The sequence below is a fragment of the Eubalaena glacialis genome, chromosome 9 (genome assembly GCF_028564815.1).
Source record: "Eubalaena glacialis isolate mEubGla1 chromosome 9, mEubGla1.1.hap2.+ XY, whole genome shotgun sequence".
Classification (NCBI taxonomy): Eukaryota; Metazoa; Chordata; class Mammalia; order Artiodactyla; family Balaenidae; genus Eubalaena; species Eubalaena glacialis.
Genome location: NC_083724.1, coordinates 59,538,763 through 59,564,933, shown reverse-complemented (window position 1 = coordinate 59,564,933; position 26,171 = coordinate 59,538,763). Strand labels below are relative to the sequence as shown.

At 36.0% G+C, this 26,171-nt stretch overlaps 1 protein-coding gene across 8 annotated transcripts in view; it reads left to right on the top strand.

Annotated features, from left to right (window-relative positions):
* PTPRD (protein tyrosine phosphatase receptor type D) overlaps positions 1 to 26,171 on the top strand; it is a 542,415-nt gene that overhangs the window by 433,655 nt on the left and 82,589 nt on the right. The gene's annotated exons all lie outside the window — the stretch shown is intronic.

Sequence of the window (26,171 nt, the reverse complement as noted above, 5' to 3'; positions counted from 1 at the left end):
GCCCTGTCATATTCGGTTAGAAAACCGTAAGAGGAGCCCTAACCTCAAGTGGCTAGAGGGATATCAACTATGTGAAGAAGCTCCGTGTAAGAGAACGTGGCGCAGTGGTGCCTGCAGCAGTCTGGATATTTGCATGGACTTTCTAAAGTCTTTAAACATTCAAATTTTGATTATTTAAATTATTGCGCTGGCTAAGCAAAACATTATCTGTAGCCCCATGTACCCTCACCTTCAAGAGCTGGTAACCTTTTATGCAATTTACGCACTCCAGCATCTTTGTCAAATATTTGATAGAACGCAAAGGAGATTGTGTTTGTTTGCTCATTGGTTGAGTTACATTTTCCTTTATTCTGTTCTAAGCATTTAGGAGAACATTTTCAATTTTAGGAAACACATTGGATTGTGAATTGTCTTATTTTCTAAATGGGCTGCTTCTTATTTCTTTCCTGTTCTTCCTCTTAGTCATAAAGGCTCTTTTTAAATTATGCAGTATTCTTTAAAATAGTTTCTGTAGTTTCTGGTTTGAGGCTTGAGGCTGAAAATTGAGTTTTAAAAAGAAAACAAGGCATATGATGAACGCCATTTGGGGCAACATAAAAACTCTTAGTTAAGTGTTAGTTTTCAGCAACCAGAATCTTTCACTCCTCCAACCTCCTCTTTATTGCTATCATGAGTGTTGTTATTGTTATGCTTAGTGTTTCGCTATGTGCGATATGATGGGTCACAAAAAAAATAAAATTTGATAGCTCAACCTGTTAATAAGCTATTAATTGTCAATACCATTGACAGTATTTGCATCATTCAAGCAATCTCAGTTGTATGCGTTGACTACAATAACTGGCCTCCTTTAAATATGGAATTTCTCCAGAAATGCTACATGTAAAGACACTCTAATGATACTCATTTAGCCATTAGATTAGAAGTGCTCCTTGAAAGTAGTTACAAACTGCATGCTGGCAGCACTCCCGTTAAGAACTCCCCCAGTAGCCGTTGACATGATAGCCCACACTGACTACCGTTTATCACAACGATGATCTGTGATTAAAGCTCTCTGGGCATGAATTGACTCTACGGTGCCTTAACAGCCATGAAGGAGATATTTAAGTGATGTATTCCTCTGTGATAATATGATAAAGACCTCTACATAATATTTTAGGCCATGAGCAACACACTGAAAAAAACATTTTTTTTTTTGCATGTTATCTCCATATAAATTTGAATAGATTTTTCATTGGTTTTCAGTGAAGAAAATGGAGAAAACACAAGTCATTACTTTCAAACATGTAATTATTTTGGCATAATCACTATGGATTAATGTTTACTCAGACCTCTCAAGATGGGTAAAGCTAAATTTGTTACTCTGATTCTAAGACTAAAGCAGAAGTTAAAGGCATGAAACCTGTTTGCACTGATCCTGAGGTCAGGATAGGAGGAAGTAGGTTTAAATTGTAGCACAGTATTATTAGATCATGTGAGAGACTTCCTTTACTGTAAAGAAAATTGGACTCAGACATTGGATTCAATGACAGCTGGAAGAAGGAACCTGAGAAATTAGTATAACTGCATCTTGAAGGTCTCTACAATTACTTTAGGCTTTTATTTTCTGCAGTGCGACTGCCAAGTCCTACTAGAATTTAAGTCCAGAATTTGAGGATGGCATCTAGAATGCAGGGAACAAAGTCCTCCTTAAATTTGGTATCACTGTCAAAGTCAGTACATCAGGCCAGTGAATGTTTAGACTGATTCAGAATAGTTGTGTAGATCTTGCCAAATAAACTCTTAGCCAACACCTATATATGGATCATTTGGAAGCCTAATTAAAATCCAGATTCCTGGTCCGAACTTCAGAAATGCTGGTTCAATAGTTCAGCCATGTCAATTAGAAATGTCCATTTTATTTCTTTTTCCCCAGTTTTACTGAGACACAATTGAAATTTAACATTGTATTAGTTTAAGTCATACGATATAATGATTTGATATATGTGTATATTGCAAAATGATTACCACAATAAATTTAGTTAAATCTATCACCTCATATAGCTACAATTTTTTTTTTCTTGTGATGAGACCTCTTAAGATCTACTCTTAGCAACTTTCAAATATACATTATTGTTAACTATAGTCACCATGTTGTATATTACATCCCCAGGACTTATCTTATACAGTTAACCCTTGAACAACATGGATTTGAACTGCACGAGTCCACTTATACATGGATATTTTTCAATAGTAAATGCCAACTACAAATTACACATGTATTAACTCCTGCATTGTTCAAGGGTCAATTGTAAAATGGAAGCTTATACCTTTTGACCACCTTCACTCATTTCTGCCATCCTCCACCCTATGCCTCTGCCAACCACCAATCTGTTCTCTTTTTCTAAAAAAAAATTTTTTTTCAGATTCCACGTAAGTGAGGTCATACAGTATTTGTCTATCTGGCTTATTACATTTAGCATGATGCCCATGCCCTCAAAAGTCCATCCATGTTGTTACAAATGGCTGAATTTTCTTTAAGGTTGAATAATATTGTGTGTGTGTGTGACCTTCCAATCTCCCTCTCTCTCACACACACGCACACACACACACATGACCCTCCGACCTTCATTTCACCATTTCCTAAGATGGCAAATACATTGGTGTATGAGATTCATTTGACAGGCATCGCTGTCAGCATTATCATTATCAACATCATATACATGAATCCTATTTATATTAGATTGACTGTAAGTAACTACAGCCCCTAGAGTTTGCTTCATGGAAAATAAAGAGTTGTTTGTTTTATCTATTATCTATTATAAATGTATTTATTTATTTATATAGAGCCAAAGGCTACCCATGCAGGTATGCTTCAAGAACTGTTATCTAAAGTAACTGAGACAGAGAAACACAAATATCATATGATATCACTTATATGTGGAATCTAAAAAATGTTACAAATGAATTTATTTACAGAACAGAAACAAACATAGAAAACTTATGCTTACCAAAGGGGAAGGAGGGAGGCCTAAATTAGGAGTTTAGGATTAACAGATACACACTACTATAAATAAAATAGATAAACAACAAGGTCCTACTGTATAGCACAGGGAACTGTATCCAATATCTTTTAATAATCTATATTGGAAAAGAATCTATAAAAAGAATAGATAGAGAGAGAGAGAGAGAGATAACTGAATCACTTTGCTGTACACCAGAAACTAACACAACATTGTACACCAACTATACTTCAAGAAAAAATTTTAAAAAGAACTGTTATCTGAAAGTGGAGGACTGTAGAGATTTTCCAACACGCTCTCTGAAACTCTCATCTTTGTGTTTTTCTCTGGGCTGCTCTATTCTTTCCCCTGTACAGGCCAGCTTCTTCTGTTTCTCCCACCCACATACAGAAAATATATCCTTTGATCATATTTTCTTTTACATAGAGTCCCCCTAAAGAAAGAGACAGAATTCTTCTTGTCAGTCAAATTCCAAACGCCAGAGAACAAACTCTGAACTTCAACTGACTCATTAGGTTGTGGAGACACACGTTAGGACGTAGCTGCTAACAGCCCATCCCTATATATCTGGTTCCTTTCTTGGATTGGAGAGAGCAAAATTATTTCTGAACTGGAGGAGGAACCAATAATTATCCACCATACTGCCGTGGAAAAGCACCATGCTAAGTGCTGAGAGGAATATAAAACTTATAAGAAACCTTTATTTCCAGGATGTCTAGAAGGCAAAGTTAGATATATACCCTGTCCCCCACCCCCCCAAAATACTAAGAAGACCATCTAGAAGCTAATCCTAAGTACTAATGCAATGCTGTTGGGATTCAGTAAAGGTCAGAGTGAGATGAAGAACAGGGAAAGGTACTGAAGAAAAGGTAGTGCTGAGAGTATAACTAGGAAGAACAGGAGGTAGGAGCATTTTGTCAGGGGGACAATGTACTTCAGGTACATTATAGATTTTATACCTTTATTTTCTACACTGAGAAAATAATCCCCCTTTTAAACATAGTTACAACAGCAAATTTTCTTCCAAGTTCCTAACAGCTGACTTACAAATTACTTTTTGGACCACAATCCATCCTGCCATGGCAGTTACATAGACATGAATAGTTATCAAACATCTAGTTTCAAATCTGTCATCACTAGGTCTTTTTAGTGGTATTATCTTAAACATATATATATATATATATATATATATATATATATATATATATATAAACTACTGCTATATCCAGTATCTTGTAATAAACTATAATGGAAAGGAATCTGAAAAAGAATATATATATTCTTTGCTGTACACCAGGAAAACTAACACTAACACAACTGAAGTAATTAATACTTCAATTAAATAAATAAAATAAAATAAAACTCAACTACTCTGAAGATCAGTTTTTTTGTTGCAATCGGAGAAGGGCGAGAAGCTGTGGTTCACAGAAGGCCTATCAGAAGGATACCTTTGACCTATTTTGTTCCCACCACAAAGTCCGGTCCCAATGTCTTTGCTGCCATCAGTGGGAAGTGTATTATCTTTAATCTCAGCGCCCATGTGTCTCCAACATTTAGCATCCTAATGTGCTGAGAATTTCTTCCCGTACTCATGGCAACGCTCTCACATCTCCAGTCTGTACAGTCGATAGTGAGTCTCTTATCTGAAACATTCCAGATAACAGTGCCCTGTCTTTCCATTTTAATGACAGCATGTATGTGGCACCTTTGTCTAATAAGCTAAAACCTTCACAATACTGGTGAGACAGGTAAAGGAAAAAGATATATTACTTCCTCATGAATAATGAAATGTATCAAGACAGTGCTAAGATATATAGAGACATTAAAAAACATTGCTTCGATCCTATTTTTAAATGTTTAGAGCTGGAACAGGCCTCAGAGATCATGTAGTTTAACCTTCTCATCTTAGAGGTAGGGAACAAGAGATTGAGAAAGGAGTGACTTGCTCAAGATCACACACCTAGTATGTGGCTGAACCAAGTCACAAATTCATGCCTTCTTGTTCTTAGAAGAACACGGTACCTTAACTCACCTGCTCTAGACACCAAAATATTTTACTGTTTGTTACTTACTATGTGTTGATTATAGAGTCCGGAAACCTAAGTCTTCAACTAGATCAATGTTTATACTAAAAATTTTGGGGAAAATGTCATAGTAACCAATTTGCGTTGCATGATTATCCCTGGGAAAACCAGTAGTTTTTCTATGACATGCTAAGGACACATTTCTTTTCTCCATAGACAGTTTCTTCATTCCCAGTGGTAAACGTTATATTTCTCTACAGAGGGACAAAATTGTCTGTCATCAAAGCAATGACCACAAAAGAAAACATTTCTATTTTCCCTAGAAAAAGGCTCTTGATGTATCGGGCCACGTATGTGTGCCAGAGTGCATTCATAGGCAGAAAGCCTTCATTGCTCATGTTTTATAAACCTCCAAGCATTCATAAGGCAAAATTACTTGTCATATCTGCTTTCAACTAATTTATAATTTATGTGTAAACTCATGACAATGGACATGCATTAGAGCATCACAGAGCTGCAAACAAGAAACCAAACACACACACACGCACACCCCTCTGACTTTTTGGCTAGCTTTCGATGCACTGAATTTTTCTTCAAAGTGGCTCCTCTGTCTTTCTGAAGTAAGAAAGTGGTGGCTGACAGAGATCTATTTTCATCTTTTATGCGGAGTTGACGAGTGGAATTGACCAGGGAAAAGCCTCCATTTGTAAATATTTTTTGACATGAGTCACAAGAGATTTTTTTTTTTTTTAGTTTTGAACAAATTATGGTGGTTTGTGTAATAGATGAAAAAATGAATGATTTTATGAAATAAAAAGTAGTAACAACCTTTTCATACCTGGGTTAGATAAACCAAGTTCAACTTCCTTCCTTAAGGGGGGATGAATGGCAGAATTTACTATTCCAAAGTGGAACATCCTGATACTGTAGCAATGGGGGTGAGAGTAGGGGAGTCATTATCTACTTTCTTAAGAACATAGCAGTTTGCCTGCTTCAGATTGGGTCCAAACCCCTCTGCATGCCACTCAGGGCCTTGTACTCATTGAGCTAACAGTGCGGGTAGTATGGCACAGTGGCTAAGAATACAGGCCTTTGAGTCAGGCTGTTTGGCTCAAGCTGTGTGACCTTAAGCAAATAACTGAACCTCTCTGTATTTTACTTTATCTCTAAAATGGAAGTAATCATAGTACCTACCTCATAGGTAACTAAAAATAAATTAATACATATGAAATGTTCAGCAGAGTCCCTGATACAAGTGCTCAGTAGTCTGAGTAGGTACTATTTCATCAAATAAATGGCATCAATTTTAAGATGCACATTAATTTCAGCGATGTTAAAATGTGAACAAAATAAACGTCTTTGAATCAATGAAACCCTGGCCTCTTCCCATCCCTGTCATTGGTCAGACCCCTAGGGCTTTGCTGAACTCAGTTTAAAAAAAAAAAAAAAAGTCAAAGAAGAAAAAAAGAAAACTTGCTAGTTTAAACCAGCGCAATTAGCACTAGGTTGCCCTTTCTTTTATTCTACTCATTTCCTGTGTTTGAATATAAGCTTCTCCTGGTCAGGTGTTATGCCTTCTCTGTATGCTGTTGGCCACATGGCCACAAGCTCACCACTGGGCCTTCAGCAGATGATTCACCAAAGTGTGTGTGTGGATTGATTTCTAACTAAATTTACAGTTCATGGAAACTCTTTGTTGTGCTCCAAATTGCTAGTAGGAACAACAGGAGTGAACAGAACAGTGTCTCTCTGTAAAAAGAGCTGCTCTCTCATCCCCACCTGATTTATCAGCAGTTGAAGCCTTATTTTCAGACCCGTTTCTCTCAGAAAATAGACTGTTATTATCTTTAGACAGTACAGAAGTGAATGCATTTTAATGCAGACCCCTCAGATTTAACTCAAACGTACCTACTGATTAAACTCCCAGTATGGTTTTTAGAGTAAAGATGGGCCTGCCAGCTGGCAGTCTGAGAAGATGCTTTCTTTGTTCGTAGCTAAGGCCGGCCTCATCAAGTAAGATAGAAAGGCACAGAGAGTCCATTCCCGGCTGGCTGCCATTCTGCATCTTGTAAACAAATCTAGCAGCGCACAAAGACACAGCAGCTCACCTTAGAAGGTAATGTTGCGTCCAAAACCAGGGGGTGTGTGTGTGTATAGTCTTTTATTCTTTCTGCACTTCTGTGGCTGTGAGAACTCAAACTGCAATCAAATTCTCAAGTTTCAAAGCTTATTTTTATTTGGACTTCTTTAATGTTCTTAGACCCACTTTTTAAAAACCTCAAACATTTTCCTTGCCAAGGTTAAACTCCATATCTTTTATACGTGAGCTTTTTATTTTTTCTTCTGGGAGGCAAAGCGGCATCTTGGGGGACTCTCATGTAGCTTTAGTTTTCTGTTTCTCAATCCTTGTTCTCACACAAGTTTGCCATAACTAATTGGCCCTTAACCATCACTGGACATTGTCCAAATTGTCTTTCCACCTGCTCCCATGTGGAGCCCAGGGCTCTCAGGAAACAATTAATCCTGAAGTGTCTCTAGTTCCAAAGCAAGCTTTCAACTTCAAAGAGACCATAGCAAGAACTAAAAAAGAGACCACTTTTTGAGTTTTGTTTCGATTTTAAAATGAAGTTGGGGTTTTAGAGCCAGAGTGATAAGTGTGCACTTAGAGGGTTACAATAGCAGAAGCCGGAACGAGCTTTGAAGTCAAGGAAAACAAGGTTCATATTTTGACTCTGCCAATTAGTAGCTGTGCTGCTTGACCCTGAACCAGTTACTGCACCTCTCGTGGCCTTGGCTCTCTCTTATTTAAGATTAGAATATTAGTATCTACTCATAAGGTTGTTAGGAAGATGAATATATGTTAGGCACCTGGCCTCTTGCCTTCCTGCTTCTTTACGAAGCAAGCATGCAGTAAACAGAAGTGGCCCACGATGTTGTGAACTTTAATACTCACGACCTACCTATTAGTCACTGAATAGCACTGAATTTGTTTCACTGCTCATTTTATCTGCTATAATATTCCCTTCTTCTTCCGCCAAAAAGAAGCTCTATGAAAGCAATTAGGAGAAGGTGAGCGGTGATGAAGACAGAGCATGGCTATGATGTCTGCAAAGTTCTTTTCACATTTCATATGTAATGGAATTTCTGGAAATTAAATCCACATTGAGTATCCAGAAAGATTCAATTTCACTGATGAGTAGAACCTGTCCTCCTGTCTCTGCCATGAATTTGAATGCCACTAGACAAGCTGTTTAACTCCCCCATCTCAGTTTCCTTCTTTGTAAAAGGAGCAGTTTGAATGCCTTTGTCTATTTGACAAACATTACTGCAAAATAAAAAATGATCAAGAAATAAGCTCTGCCATGGATGAGTCCATAGTCTCCTAGGAAAAACAGAAAAGGAACCAGTAATTATAAAACATAGTGGGTGGTGCTGGGAGGAGGGAGCTTAGGAAGGGGCAAGTACTGAGGTGAGGCTTTCCCGAGAGCATCTGAGTTGCAAAGTCACTGAAGTTTGCTAGAAAAGGAAGACCTCAGGCCGAGGGAGATGTACATGCGGAGTCATGGACATGAGAAGAGGCCTGACTTATTTGGGGGACCCCGATATGCTCGGTACCTGTCACTGCAATGTCAGGGTGCTGCTGCAGAGAGGTGAGGTGGGAGAGGTGATTCCGTCCTTGAAAGGCCATGCCAGCATGCTGAGGGGTCCGCACCAGGTGATCTCAAAAGTATGCTCAAGTCATGGGAATGATTTCCTGCCTCTGATCCTAAAGCTGCAAACACCCCGGGGAAAAAATAAGTGCATCTGGGTTTATATCACTTTGGAGTATAGCTTTTGGGTAGAATTTTAACAATGCTGCAGGAAAGGATTGGAGCAAGGGATGTCCTTTCTTTCTCTCTCTCTCTTTTTCTCTCTCTCTGTCTCTTTCTTTCTTTCTCTAAATGGTAGTGGCACTATTATTCGCCATGGTTTTTCTACTGTGGTTGAACAGGCTGTCGTTCTATTTGAAAAGCAGTTGTGGAGCACACCACCATGTTGGAGAGTGATAAAAGCATTAAGACATTACATGAACATGAACCTGTGGATTTAGCAACGCCTTGGGAAACATTAGTCTTTTAGTCATCACAGATGCGGCAATTGGAATATTTGGCTTTTAACTGACAAGTTCATGTATACAGCATAATGAGAACTGCATTATTTCTCAGTTGCTGCGTAAGTCTCCTTAATGGTGGGTATTTATCAGTCGTCCAAACTCCAGCCACAGGCTCACGGAGATCCTTGAGTTAGTTCATTCTTCCTTCTCTCTTCTCTTCACCCTCCCCCTCCCTCCTCTCTCTCACTCTCCCCCTCTCCCTGTCCCCCAACCCTCCGCTCTGCCAGTTTTGCAGAATATTTCTTTATACCTTCTTCCATGGTATTAAGCTGCACAACATTTTAACATTATGATAATATTATCTAGCCTTTCTATAGGGCTTCACTGTCTAAAGAGTGCTTTCAAGGATAATGATAACATTTGTGTAGCAGTTACTACATCACTCTTCACAATACATTACATATATTAACTCATTCAGTCTTTCCACACAGGTACTATTAGTAGTCCCATGTTACAGAAGAGGGTACTGACCTGAACTACAGGAAAGTTAAATACCCTGTCCAACTTGTCACATAGCTAGTAAGTGGCAGAGCTTGGAAATGAACCTACATGGCTTGGTGGCGGGGTGATATACGGACCACAATAAATAGTTCCCTCTGATGGTTGATTTCCTTCCACAACAGTTTTCATTATGGTCTTAAAATAAAACAAATTATATGTCATTTCTATTAAACTACTTGTTTTTTCTGATCCAAAATAAGGCACATTGACCCATATTTCTGATTGGTATAATTATATCATTTTTGTTTTTCAATATCATGGACAGTCTTGGAACAACAACAACAAAAAAGGACTTGGTTTGCTTTGGATAAGAAACCTCATACCAGCCTCCCTCTTTGTGTTCTTCTTTCTATTTTATTAAAAATTAGAAAGTTTGAAGATGAAGAGTTATCGTTTATCCCTGCAAATGCAGAGCTAGCACTCCAACTGAAACCTTGTTGAACAGAGAATGCTATATCCAGTAAGTTGGACTAGAAATCATCAACTGACCAACTTGACTCTGTAACTTTTCCCATGGAATAGTGACTGCATTTGTCTTCCAATCTTGACCAATTCACTAGGCAAATAAAGTGAAGAGAGGAAGCAGAAATGAATGTTTGAAGGATTGGAAGGTATAAAGAAAGACCCAGTCTTAACTCTCAGAGAAGACAGTAGGTATTGATTTGCTTCTTGTCTTGACATTTTAAACTGCAGAAGAGTCTACTTACTTCTTAAATCCTGAAGATTAAAAAAAAAGTGAAGAAATACGCTAGCAAAACGTTCTCTTCTTCGTCTATCACCAGTTCAATTCCAGCTTCATTTAGATAAAACCCATGATGAAAGGAAAACTTGTTCACTACAGTAAATTAAGCTTCATAAGTCTATTAAAATGATGTAAAGTGACATTTACCCTTAAGATTTTTAAAACATTCTTCCATATATGCAAAATCTTTTTTAAGTTTCTGCGATTTAATTTTTTATAGGAGCTGCTGAATGATTAAAAAGATAGAAGCTGTTACTTCACAATCAGAAGTTTGCCCTATTTCAAGACGGCAAAGTGTACAAACGCATTGCCTACGTATATGTATTTCCATTCACTGCAGGGTTTATTGTTACTGTTTTGTTTGTTTTAGCTCCAACTTTTGTTTCTGCTAAAGTGAACAGTATGTCAAGTGGCCTGTAAGTTAAAGAGCTGGATTGATGAGGCAGAAGCTTGGCATCAGATCGATGATTGCACTGAGTGACTTTTTAGATTCTCCCTAACCCTAGAATTCTGTTTCTCTGATTGTTATAAAACATGATTAAAAGTAGATATTATATAGAGGAGGTTCTGATGCCAGGTTTCCCTTTTGGTTTTTTTGTTTCTCATTGTGGTCATGCCCCACCCCCACCCTGCAGGCTAAGGTCAAATCCCTTCTATCCGTGTTCTGTAACTCAGGAGTGCAGGCATGGCTGAAGTGATTGAGAAACCGTAATGAGTATAGTTAATGAACAGTGAAATGCTTCCTCCCTTGTATTAAGAGCAGTTAGGGTACCGCATTCGCGATGGTAGAAGAACTTGGTCTCCTTCCCCACCCCCCCCACCCACCCCCCCCCCCGCCAAGGTAATTAATTGACCTCCTTGTCATCAGTTGAGACATGAGGAGAATAAAAGTTTCTGCCTGAGCGTTGGAGTTGGTGGATGTTGCTGTGCAACTGGGCATTGATTTCCCTTTTTGTTTCTTTTCTATTCCTTCCATATTGATCCTTCGTGTCACAGCTCAAGGAGTCTCCCATTACCTTAAAAAACAAAACAAAACACTGTCTGAAAGTTTCAGAAGTTTGAATCTAGTGTCACAAAGTTTCCACTGGGAATTATATTTGAGGATTTTCAAAATCTTCTAATCTAGTCTACCTCTGTTGTTTTACTCAAGAGAAGACATTTTCCTGGAGGTTAAGAGACAGACATGGCTGAAGTCGCTCAGCCAGTTTCTCATCTAACATTATATATAACAGCTGATGTTTTCTGGTAGACTCCCTAAATAAAAACACACTAATAAGTAAATAGAAATATTCTCAAAATAAAACTGTAGTAATACATGTTAAAGTCAGGTTAACTTGAAACAACAAAGAAGTTTTGCTGTCTATAAGAGAACCAAAATTATAAAAAGAACTAGACATTTAGGTAGCTATCAAGGTTTGTGATAAAAGAGGTGACTTTTATTTATTGAAATAAGATGGTTTTAGGCCAAAAGGAAATTTATATGATATATTTTGTATATTTTTCTTCACTATTTTGAGATAGAATTCATGTGTTTAAAGTACAGCATTTTAAAGTGTACAATTCACTGGATATACTTTATATTTGAATATTAAATGGATATATTATCAAGAATCAAGGAGACCACTAGGCTTTTTTCCCCTACATTTTTATGAAGATTTATGCTTCTTTGGTTTGCAACACATTTAAACACCTGACAGAGGGAGCTCTTGGCTCTGTGGAGTTGTTTGCAAATGCTAGTGTCAGAGTCTGGGGAAAGCTTGAGTAAAAGACCAATATTAAGGTGAGACAGGTGGCTGGCACTGTGTACGTGGCAAGTTTGATTTACTCTTCACTGTGCTTGAATCCATGATATAGCAAGGGATCACAGTCTTTATTGTTTTACCGGTGTGTTTTCCACTAAAATCGAGCTTTTTCAGGGCAGGGAATGTATCATATTTATTGGGGTATCCCTGAGACTAGCAGGTAATATTGGGGTATTTACCTGTGACTAGCATGATGAATGTTACTGGAATGAATGTAGGAATAAGTGTAAAAAATGAAGCAGGAACATGGTATGCTCTTCACATCTCCCTTTTCCCAAGCATAGTCACACAATATCAAGATGGACATCATTTATCAAATCATGAAAAGAGGTGCTTCATTAGGTTATAATATTACTGTACTGCAGCATAGGTCCTATGGGAACAGAGGGGCAGCAACCTCATGGGCAATGGTCTTCTATCTAGGTGGAGAATCAACCTTTGGCTTCCTTGGTGGACCTCCCTTGGGCAATATAGTAGTAGGACAGTGCAGGAGATCAAGGTTATCTGACAGGGATTCTGCACAGATAGGGAAGCCATTCATTCCTGTGCCTGACCTAAAGCAGCAGAAGAATGCTGGTTGCAGAACTCACTTTTCCTATTCTCTATGTCTATAAAGAAAAATGATCTGTAGTATTCATATCTCCAGGCCAACTCTGGGCAGGGAAATCATCTTTCCTCAAAGCTAAAAATCTGCCAGCAGGTTTCACAAAGACTAGTCGTTTCAGTATTTATCTCTCTATAGTTTTATCATAAACATATTTGCATGAAAAGAACATGTCTGTTTTCTTAAGACTTCATCTGTTCTTGCTACTCATTTGCTCTTGAAAAGGGATATAATCTTTTTGTTTTTGATCTATAATCACTCCCACAGCAAACAATTGTGATGCCACAAACCGAGGATTATAGTTTTCCTTAGAGAATAAACAAATGAACTCTGTGAAACAAAGCTGCTCATTTCTTCCAAATATCCCTGAGAGCAATGGAAGACAAATTCTAAAAATATTGGCTACCTCTAAAAAAAATTTCCGAACACATGAATGCCCATTCCTTTAGAGGTCTGTTTCCTCTTCTAGCTTTATATTCAGTTCATCTTATACTACAGATATTTACTGAGTTCTTACTATGTACCAGGTACTTTGCTAAGCTCAGGGGATACAAAAATGAATAATACATAATCCTTGTCCTTGAATTTTGAGCGTAAAGATTCCTTCAGTTTTTTAGCCAAATTTTAGGCCATAGCTACAATAACTGGATTTTGTCAGGATTCCAATAACATGCAGCTATGAGTTTTACTCCAATGTAATAGGACTTGGATTTTTGTCTATTTTTGTTTTGGGGTTTATTTTTTAACATCTTTATTGGAGTTTAATTGCTTTACCATGTTGTGTTAGTTTCTGCTGTATAACAAAGTGAATCAGCTATACATATACATACATCCCCATATCTCCTCCCTCTTGCGTCTCCCTCCCACCCTCCCTATCCCACCCCTCTAGGTGGTCACAAAGCACCGAGCTGATCTCCCTGTGCTATGTGGCTGCTTCCCACTACCTATCTGTTGTACATTTGGTAGTGAATATATGTCCATGCCACTGTCTCACTTAGTCCCAGCTTACCCTTCCCCTCCCCGTGTCGTCAAGTCCATTCTCTATGTCTGCATCTTTATTCCTGTCCTGCCCCTAGGTTCTTCAGAACTTTTTTTTTTTTTAAATTCCACATATATGTGTTAGCATACAGTATTTGTTTTTCTCTTTCTGACTTACTTCACTCTGTATGACAGTCTCTAGGTCCATCCACCTCAGTACAAATAACTCAATTTCATTTCTTTTTATGGCTGAGTAATATTCCATTGTATATATGTGCCACATCTTTATCCATTCATCTGTCGATGGACACTTAGATTGCTTCCATGTCCTGGCTTTTGTAAATAGAGCTGCAGTGAACATTGTGGTATATGACTCTTCTTGAATTATGGTTTTCTTAGGGTATATGCCCAGTAGTGGGATTGCTGGGTCGTATGGTAGTTCTATTTTTAGTTTTTTAAGGAACCTCCATACTGTTCTCCATAGTGGCCATATCAATTTACATCCCTATCAAACTACCAATGGCATTTTTCACAGAACTAGAACAAAAAATTTCACAATTTGTATGGAAACACAAAAGACCCCGAGTAGCCAAAGCAATCTTGAGAAGGAAAAGCAGAGCTGGAGGAATCAGGCTGCTGGACTTCAGACTATACTACAAAGCTACAGTAATCAAGACAGTATGGTACTGGCACAAAAACAGAAATATAGATCAATGGAACAGGACAGAAAGACCAGAGATAAACCCACGCACACATGGTCACCTTATCTTTGATAAAGGAGGCAAGAATATATAATGGAGAAAAGACAGCCTGTTCAATAAGTGGTGCTGGGAAAACTGGACAGCTACATGTAAAAGAATGAAATTAGAACACTCCGTAACACTATACACAAAAATAAACTCAAAATAGATTAAAGACCTAAATGTAAGACCAGACACTATAAAACTCTTAGAGGAAAGCATAGGCATAACACTCTATGTCTATATTTGTTATAACCACCATTTGAGGAGTGATGGGATTTTTTTGGTTTTCTAACATTCAATAAATTCAGGGATTTAGAAATCCAGTTAGAGTTCTAGCAGCTATCTAAAACCTATTCTTCAAAGTCTGTATTTGCTAATTCCTTGGGCTGAAAAATAAATTCTTTAAACTCTTAGGTTTGTGGACCCATTTTAGAGAAAACATATTTCTTTTTCTCATATTCTGTTACTTGAATGTATTTAAATAAGATTAAGGAACAGAATTTGTTCTTTATTATGTTTCTGTGACAGAATTTTTAATGTTTCTTTAAGCAATAGGAACAATTATCAAACATAGTGTTTTGTTATCATTTTAACCAAAATTCCTTAAAGGGATGAAATACATACCTCCAGGAAGTAGTATGAGATACTAAAGTATCATATAAATTTCTTTTTACTTCCCTTATTATAAAACCTACTTGTATTTTAAATATCTGTATTGTAAAAGAGGGTATATCTATTAGAACACATCCTTTATGTTTGTTACTTTACCCTTATTGCTATTTATAAGATTGTTTAGGCTCTTTGTATTTTGTTTGCTATCTTGCTAAATTATCAAAGCATACCCTCAAATTGGAGTAAATAAGATTTATGCTGTGTAATAAAAAGCAGAGTCTATAATATTTTTTCTTAATAGACATTTTAAATAAACATATATAATTATTTTTTCTTTTCAAGAATAAAGCTATGGTTACATTTATTGAATAGCTTGATTGATAATACTTTCAATTTTGAAAAAATGGAGTTGTTTTTACAGTAACATTACTTCTAAATAGACGTATATATATCCCCTAGAAAGGGTATATCTATTCAACTTTTTCCAACATTGGATAGGAAAAGGGATATTTTTATTCCTCTAACGTACCATGGGCCTTGTTTAAATTGTGCAATTTTATGAACCATAGCTTATCCAATGGGTTATTTTCACTAGTCTTGATAATCAATATAGATTGCTGTAAGGTCAATGGATTTACAGCTTTCAGCTTTGATGGGGAAGATAATCTGAAGAAGGCATCAGCCTGTTACTTTCAGGTTCAAAATCTTTGTATATATTTTTAAGACTCAGCATTATAAATCAGGATGAAAGTGTAATTACAAAAGAACTGAGTTTCCCAATTTCAAAAGACTTTCACAGCAATAGAGACAAAAATCTAAAATTGTTAAAATTATATCAATATATTTTACTTGCACCTGTCCTGGGCTATCCATTTTATAGACTACAAAGATAAATAGTAAATTATATTTCATTCAGGAACTTATAGTAGAGTTGGAGAACTAAGGAATTATTACATGAAAAGGTAATTTATAATAATGAATTTAAACAACTTTAAAAGAAGCAAGGCTAAACGTAACTAATTGTCAAACGAATGGGCCGCAGTGTAATGTATGGTGATGGTGCATGTGAAAGTACATGGGAGAGATCTCCAGGCAGGCAGGGATTAGAATCATGGGATTTAAGCTGCACCTTGCAAGAAAGGTAGGATTTAAAAAAAAACAAAAAACCAGAAATGATAACAAAACTTCTCTCCAGACAAGAAGTATTCCAATATTAAAGAGTCAGAATTGAGAACCTCTGACAAAGACAGAGAAAAATGGAGCCAAGGGCTGGAATTTTGGGCCATTCACCAGGACAGATTTTAACCAATTCAACATTTTTATTGAGGTGGCACACACACTGAGGAACACAACATGGCAATCCTTGACTCTAAAGAACTTTAAGTCAGTACAGGAAACAAGACAGTGTAAGATAATATGAGACAAATGTAGAAACGGTGCTATAGGCATTCAAAAACTAATCATCCTAAGAATTCAATAAGCCATTTCAAAAAGAACTCCAGCTAGTCTTTAGAGTGTCAATGTTCACACACCTATGTGTTTGGATTACAGTTATTGTTTCTACTTTTGTCTTCGCACACATAATTGTGAGCTTTCTATCCTGTTTTTTTTAATGTCCACTGCATCCCCTTAGTATAAATATGCCTCTTTTGCTGACAACCTACATTTTGAGCATGGAGTTGTCTCTCTCACAATAGTTAACAGAATACTTGAGATGAGGATGGTAATATAGGATGACAACTGCCATAATGTTTTTGTGTCCAGATCCAGTAAACTATGGTTACGTGGTAACACAACCCAGTTCTTTATAATGACAGATTTACTGAAGACAAGCTTACGGAAGGATTGTACTAGAAATCCTGTTAAAGTGCCATCTATTAAACCATTAGAATAGTCATTAGAACTATTAATGCAGACTTGCTATTCATGAGTTATTGGTCTCTCATCACTCTCAGTTGTCTCTGCCAATACTATTCTATCCTTTGCTCCATTGTGGCTATTCAGTTCCAAGGAATGAAAGTATATCAGCTTTCTCTCTTTCCTGCAGAATTTATGGGGTTTTGTGTGTGTGTGTGTGTGTGTGTGTGCATGCGTGTGTCGGGGGAGGGGGGCAGTGTATGTGAGGGAGAGGAAAAGATAGAGGGAGAAGGGGCATGGTTGAGAGGGTGGAAATTGAAACCCTGTGTCTATATGTTCTTAACTATATAGGATAAAGATTTAAGGCTTCTTTTAAATTTGACAAGAATTGTGTTAAAATCAAATTATATAGAAAGCTATAGCTTCTTTTTCCACGTTCAGAAAAATTTGGAAGTGAAAAGTACTGTGGGAATTATGTATCATTAAACCAAAGTGAAAGATATATCTGGTGTTTAATCTATTTTCTTTAATATCCACAGTTTTGAAATAAGCAACTCAACTTCATGATAGTAAATTTAAAGTCATAATTTATATATATGCATTAGAGTGTAGTAGTTAAGAGCGCAGACTTCAAAGTCAGGAAACTGATTCACATCCCAGCTCCAGTTCTTTATGGACTACCAGGGGGATGCAAAGTGTCTTAACTCCTTTAAGCCTCCATTTCTTTATTCATAATACAGACATAACAGTATCTACCTAAATTTGTTTTAAGAATTATGTGAGATTCAGTGCGTAATGATAATGCTACCATCATCATCATCATCATCAAAATCAGAAGTACTTTAACCTGATTACTTCTCAGTACCACTCTTTGATGAGGTTAGAGGGAGATAATCGAGTCTTGTGTTGGCCCTTTCAATGTTTTTTCTTGTTCATAAATCTACACTGAGCTTTATCTCCATAGATGGCCATAGAAGCCAGTTGAAAAACTTGACATGGATTTCTCAAAATACCCTCCAGAGTGTTGAGTCCTATAATCTGCCTGCTTTGCCTCTAACCATAAGAGGAAGTAAAATGTGCAGTTGTGAAGAGTGTCCTTCAACCCCCTTTTCTTCCCATTTTGGACATAGTACAATGTTTACAAAATGAAAAATTAAAGAACAAGATAACAAAATATTAAAATAATTATTGTTAAATGATAAACTGAGATATATTTAAAATTATGAAGAGTTTGCTTGAGCAAAAGTTTATTCAAATAGGGCAGCACCAAACCCAAAGTGGTTAGGAACACTCTGCAGACAGCAGCTGGGAAGAGACATATAGAGAAAGTGTGGAAGCAAAGTAAGGAAATTACTGATTGGCTATAGTTTAAAGCCTAGTTGGCTGTGTGTGATTGGTTGTCCTTAGCATTTTGCTTTCGTAACCTTGAAACATTTAGAGGCTTAGATTTTGGTTTGCTAATGTAGACTGCCATTGCATTAGAGCCACCTCAATCTAATGGCCTCCCTGTTTAATTAATTTAACATTATCAATCCCCACATCCCAGAGATAAGATGTATAACATTCTAGGTTTTTATATTGATTTATGTATCTATATCTGCAGTATGTGTATATAAATGTATATATTTTAATAATAGTACTGTTTTATAGTTTTTTTTTTAACTTAACAGTAAAAGTGGACATCTTTATGTCAGTAGATATAGAACAATTTCAAGTTTCATACCTTTTTAAATACTATAATTAAACAGTAATTTTAAACAGTAATTAAACAGTCTATTATATTAAATTTCCTATTTTTTTCATTGTTGTAAATGATTCTACAATGACTGTCCTATGCACTTGTCTAGTAGACAAACACGTTTTTCACTTTCAAGGCATTTAGGCAAAGTTTAGTGCCTGACGGTATGTCTGAAGTCTAACCCTAGGAGATGGTGAATCAGTGGCCAGCTTAGTTTGAAGAATGAGCACAGTGAGATGAATGGGAGTCAGTTGGGGAAGACAAAGTGATCCCAAACTAAGCCTCCAGGTACCAAACTAAGCCTCCAGGTACCAAAAGGTACCATGAAAGTACCTTTTGATAAGGTCACTCTACTTCAGAACCTGATCCTTAGTTTTATAAACTTTTGAGTGGTAACTGATTTATGGGGACCTCACTTTCATTAGTTATGTGATCTTAATGGCTATGTCATAAAGCTGTGATGACTGGATGCTACCATCCTTCTGAGAGGACCAAATCATGGTCATCATCCTCTCTGATCCTCCATTTTCTATGTGTCTATGACTTACTTTCTCTATCCCTGATTGACATAAAATTTCTTTAAGTATGTTAATGCAGATATTTTGAAAAATATTTTAATATATGTTCTAATACTTTAGAACATATTATGTTTGAAGACATATGTGATGGTGTAATTGTGTAATACTCAAGCAATAGAATAAACCTATGGTTCCATTTACAGAGCATTAAAAAAAAGAAAGGAAGAAATTATAGCTAATTATATCTATTTTTCAATAATAATTTTAAAATATTATGAAGTATGTTAGACACAAAAGATTAAAGATTTATATGGAATGATGAGTATATAAAGTCAGTTCTTTAACTTTGTTCTTTTCCTTCACAAGTGAATACACATCCAACCAGTTTATGTACCATCACATTCCTCCCATCTACCACCCTGCCCCAGAAGGAAAAGTTATGTATAATCTGAGTAGGCTAAATTGCTGGATTAGTAGAGAGCAGGATAAATGTGTATTAAGAATCACATGTTCTGTTCTCTCTTTTTTTTCTATCTTCTGTGCTGTTCCATAGGAAAGCTCAACAAGGGTGAATCATTGGGTCAGACCAGCCACCTTCTCTCATTCTGGTTTTTATATCCCACTCTTACATCAGCAGAGTAGATAAGTGGAATAGGTGTTGTTCTGAAGAAATTGCTGTCTTTACTTTTCCCCACTCACCCCATGTGATAGAGTTTGTATGTGAACTTAGTAAGTAGAACCTGCCATCTGTCTATCTGTCTGTCTCTTACTCTCTTTCCATATATATGTATTCCCCTGGCTGTGATGGTTATGACACTATATCATGAAGCTCACCAAGACCCCAAGATATAGATGTGGATGTGAAGAAGTTAGAGCCTGCTCTAACCTTATAATTTATTCCCCAAAGTGGGCCACTATGAGAGTGAAAGATGGTCCTATTAATAATTAAACTGGGACAGCAGGTGTAAACTAGGATATAAGCCCCCCCCAACTCCAACACGTCTTCATACTTAATTCAGTGGGTGGAAACATCTATAATTTCTTTTAGTGATAATTTTGTATCAGTTGTCTTAAACATTTTATTTCACTTACTACTTTTGAGTCTAAACAGATGTGCCAACATTTACAAAGAATGGTGAGGAATAAACACATTCATCTTGTTAATTCAGTACCGAAAAACAGTGCCCTTTTAGTCTTGGAAAAGAAAGGGTACCACTGTGAATTTTTAAGTTAAATGCTGAACATCAATTGCATTTAATAATTTTGTTTGTTACCTATAGACAGTTCTCTTCATAAACATTTTAATTACTTTCTACCAATTCAATCAACTTTATCTCTTTAATCAGAGCAGTTAATAAATTTCTAATACCATTTTCTTGCCCCAAACTGTCTAGAAAATTCTTAATTCCTTTTGCTTTTGCAAATAACATTAGAAATCCTAGTCTGTGAATTGTATTTATAAAATGATTCTCCATGAAGCTCTAGTCTATAAGATCAACTATAATTTTGTCCGTCCCTTTTTTATTATTCACTTTAATTTGAAGCAGGCAATATACAGCTAAAACCTAAAACATTTGGATTAAAAGGTATCACCACCACCATCCCTCTAGAGCATTGCCTTTGGGAACTAGGAATAAATGTCTCTCTTCTTTTCTGCATTGAGTTATATCCAGGAAAATGTTGGGGCACATTAAAAATTAGAGTATAATTTTTAAAATTTGGGCTTTTAATTCTTTAGATCTTAAAACTGTACCTTCTTTTTTGAACTTTTATTTGAAAGAGGCAGTCAAAAAATAATCTTCCAGAGTCACATATATCAAGTAAAATAGCTTATCTGCATAGTAGAGACCACATAGCTTTGTCCTACTGAGTTGAAAAAGAATCCAGTAGTGTGTTGTTGTTGCTGTTTTTGTCATTTTGAATCCATAGTAAATTAGGGTAAGTTAAATGTACATGTAGGTGTAAATGGTATCCTCAAGAAATAAACTAACTCATCCGTAGTGCCAAGATATAAAAATGTTTATCAAAGGGCAGCCTGAAATATTTTCTCACCTAATATGGCTGAATGGCTTACTATGAGTATAGTTTGTCCTTTCTGCTTCTCTACATATCAATTCTAATAATGTAAATAAAGACATTATTGAGGGCATTTTCTGTAAGTATTTGTTACATAATAAGTTATAATCAGAATTTCATTTCAAATCTTTAGGCAACATTTAAAGTTGATGCAATTTTATCACTTATTTAAAGAAGAAAATTTAGCTATGTACAAAAAATAGCTGATCGAAACACTTTTTGATGCCTTCAATGAGTGTGGTATGTTTATAAATTATACATCCTTTTTCTCTTAAAGGTGGGGAATTCCCACATCCATTCATTAGTTAACACTGAGAGCCTTGAAAAGTCCCTATTTCAGTCCTTCAGACTCTAATGGGGGCCTAGATCAGAGGTACTTTATAGGGAAAGACATAGGAAGTTTTGTTAACTAATTGGGTAAAGAGAGAGAAAATAAAGGCACAAACCTGATGCTTGGATGACAGTAATTGAAAAAAGGAACACAGAGCAAACAGACCCAAGTATGTGACCTGCCAAAGCTAACCAGGGGCAAAAGGAAAGCAAGTACCCTGAGTTCTGATTCCCAGACTTTGCTCATCACCATACTTTCCACCCCTTCCTCACATTTCAGTTTTTAAAGTACCATTGGATTCAACTGAACTCATGCTGTTCTCTTTGATGCAAGTACTCATTATGTCTTTTGCAGGCCTCTGCTAATTGTGCAAAATATAGCCCTTCCCAACTATGCAAACACTGGTCTTTTTCAAACAGATACATATTAATTTACCATTTTCAAATGGGGAGAGAGAATATGAATGAATGAGAATTTTAAAAAGGTTTCATAAGTGGCATGATACATTTAAAGTGATGAAAGGGAAAAACCTACAACTGAGAATACTCTACCTAGCAAGGCTCTCATTCAGATTTGATGGAGAAATCAAAAGCTTTATAGACAAGCAAAAGCTAAAAGAATTCAGCACCACCAAACCAACTTTACAAGAAATGTTAAAGGAACTTCTCTAGGCAAAAAAGAAGAGGCCACAACTAGCAATAAGAAAACTGTGGAAGAAAATAACTCACCAATAAAGGCAAAAACACTGTAAAGGTAGGAAATAATCCACACACAAACAATTAGATGTAAAATATGATATCAAAAACAGTAATCATGAGGGGAAGAGAGTACAAAAGCAGGCTATTTAAAATGCATTTGAAATTAAGAGATCAGCAATATAAAATAATCACGTGTGTGTTTGTGTGTGTGTGTGTGTGTGTGTGTGTGTGTATGTATGGTAACAGCAAACCAAAAATCTATAATAGATATACACACAGAAAAGAAAAAGGAATCCAAACATAACACTAAAGATAGTCATCAAGTCACAAGAGAATGAAAGAAAAAAAAATCCAAAACAACCAAATGACAGTAAGAACATACATATCAGATATTACCTTAAATGTAAATGGACTAAATGCTCCAACCAAAACACACAGACTGGCTGAATGGATACAAAAACAAGACCCATATATATTCTACTTCCAAGAGACTCACGTCAGATCTAGAGAGACATATAGACTGAAAGTGAGGGGACAGAAAAAGATATTCCATGCAAATAGCAATCAAAAGAAAGCTGGAGTAGCAAAGCTTATATATGACAAAATAGACTTAAAATAAAAACTGTTACAGGAGACAAAGAAGGACACTACATAATGATCAAGGGCTCAATCCAAGAAGATATAACAATTGTAAAAATATATGCACCCAACATAGGAGCACCTCAATATATAAGGTAAATATTAAAAGCTATAAAAGGAGAAATCAGCAGTAACATAATAATAGTAGGAGACTTTAACACCCCACTCACATCAATGGACAGATCTTTCAGGCAGAAAATCAATAAGGAAACACAGGCATTAAATAACACATTAGACCAAATGCACTTAATTGATATTTATAGAGCATTCCATGCTATAGCAGCAGAATACACATCCTTTTCAAATGCACATGGACCATTCTCCAGGATAGACCACACGGTAGGCCACAAAAAAAGGCCTTGGTAATTTTAAGAAAATTGAAATCAGGGGGAGATCAAGAAGGCAGAATAAAAGGATATGGAGCTTATCTCCTACCACAAATACATCAAAAATACATCTACAATTCTCACAGAATATCTACAGAACACTAGCAGAAGATCTCATACAACTAAAGGTGCAAGAAAGATCACCACATAACCAGGTAGAACACAAGAAAAAAGGGGGAGGGAGGTGGATCAGAATGGGAACTAGAAATTATAAAGAGGAGCCAACTATAAAACTCACTTACCAAGTCAAAGGCCAAGCTAAAGGCAATAAATAGCAAACTAAATAATTCAGAATGAATAAGTGATCTGGAAGACAGAATAATGGAAATCACACAAAAAGAGCAGACAGAAAAATGAAAAAAAAAAAAGCAATATATAAGACCTATGGAATAATGTTAAGCATGTCAATCTATGCATAAGAGGGATCCCAGAAATAGAAGAGAAATGGAGATCAAAAATATATTTGAAGAAATTATGAATGAAAACTTCCCAAACCTAAATAAGGAAACAGATATCCAGGCACAGGAAGCACAGAGGATCCCAAACAAGATGAAGCCAAACAGACCTACACCAAGATATATTAAAGGTAAAATGGCCAAAGTTAAAAAAGGATTCTAAAGGCAGCAAGAGAAAAACAGAATTAATTACAAGGGAACCCCCCATTAGGTTATTGGCTGATTTCTCTACAGAAACACTGCAGGCCAGAAGGGAGTGTCAAGATATATTCAAAGTCCTGAAAGGGAAAAACCTGCAACCCAGGATACTCTACCCAGCAAGATTATCACTTAGAATAGGAGAGAGAAAGAATTTCTCAGTCAATCAAAAACTAAAAGAATACAGCAGTACTAAACCTATCCTAAAAGAAATATTGAAAGGTCTTCTCTAAATAGAAAAGCAAGAATCTATAGGAAAGAGAAAATAACAATCAGAAAGTAAATCATTTTAAAAAGCCAGTACACAGAATTAAAAAAAAAAAAAAAATGTTGTGAACACGATAATAACTACAATGAACCGCAAAAGGGTAAATATGACGATGTAAAAGAGGACATCAAAATCATAAAACATGGGGGAAGGGAGTAAGAAAATATTGATCTTTTTTTTTTTAGAATGTGTTTGAGCCTATATGACTACCAGTCTAAAGCAAGTACATATAATAAACATACTTGAAAAACCACAGCAACCACAAATTATAAACAGACAATAAATTCACAAAAACCAAAGAGAAGAGAACACAAGCATAACAAAAAGAAAACCATCTAACCACAAAAGGAAAGACAAAAAGAAAAAGGAACAAGGAAGAAATATAAACCAACTGGAAAACAAGGTTTTAAATGGCAGTAAATACATATCTATCAATAATTACCTTAAATGTCAGTGGGCTAAATGCTCCAATCAAAAGACAGAGTGGCATACTGGATAATAAAACAAGAGCCTACAATATACTGCCTACAAGATACCCACTTTAGGGCAAAGGACACAGATAGATTGAAAGTGAGGGGATGGTAAAAGGTATTTTACGCAATTGGAAATGACAAGAAAGTGGGGGTAGCAATACTCCTATCAGACAAAACAGACTTTAAAATGAGGCCCATAAAGATAAAGAAGGGCACTATATATTGATAACAGGATCAATACAAGAAGAGGATATTACATTCATTAACATATAAGCACCCAATACAGGAGCACCTAAATAGATAAAACAAATACTAATATAAATAGAGGGAGAAATTGACAGGAATACAATAATACTAGGAGACTTTAACACCCCATTACATCAATGGATATATCATCCGGACAGCAAATCAGTAAGGCAACAGAGACCCTAAATGACATAATAGAACAATTAGATGTAATTGATATTTTCAGGACATTGCATACAAAAAAACCAGAAAACACATTTTTTTCAAGTGCACATGGAACATTCTCTAGGATAGACCACATACTAGGGCACAAAATAAGCCTCAACAAATTTAAGATGATAGAAATTATTTCAAACATCTTTTCTGACCACAATGGCATGACACTAGAAATCAACCACAGAAAAAGAAATGAGAAAAAAATGATTACGTGGAGACTGAACAATATGCTAATTTAAAAAAACCAACAACAATGGGTCAATGATGAAAAAGAGGAAATTAAAAAATGCTTTAAGACAAATGACAATGAAAACACACCATACAAAATCTATGGGATGCAGCAAAAGCAGTCCTTAGAAGGAAGTTCATACTGATACAGGTCTCCCCCCCCAAAAAACAAGAAAAATCTCAAACAACCTAACGTACCACCAAAAAAATTAGAAAAAGAAGAGCAAACAACCTAAAGTCAGCAGAAGGAAGGAAGTAATACAGATCAGAGAGAAAATAAATAAAAGAGATTAAAAAGATAGGAAAAAACAATAAAATAAAGAGCTAATTATTTGAAAGTGTAAAGAAAATTGACAAACCTCTGGCCAAGCTCACCAAGAAGAAAAGAGGGAGGAACCAAATAAACAAAAATAAGAAATGAAAGAGGGGAAATAACAAGGAATAACACAGAAACACACAAAAAAATAAGCAAACACTATGAGCAATTATATACCAACCAATTGGACAACCTAGAAGAAATGGACAAGTTTCTAGAAACATGCAGCCCACCAAAACTGAATCAAGAAGAAATAGATAATTTGAACAGACCAATCACTAGAAGTGAAATAGAATCTGTAATTTAAAAAACTCTCTGCAAACAAAAGTCCAGAACCAGATGTGGAATTCTACTCAACAAACAAAGAAGA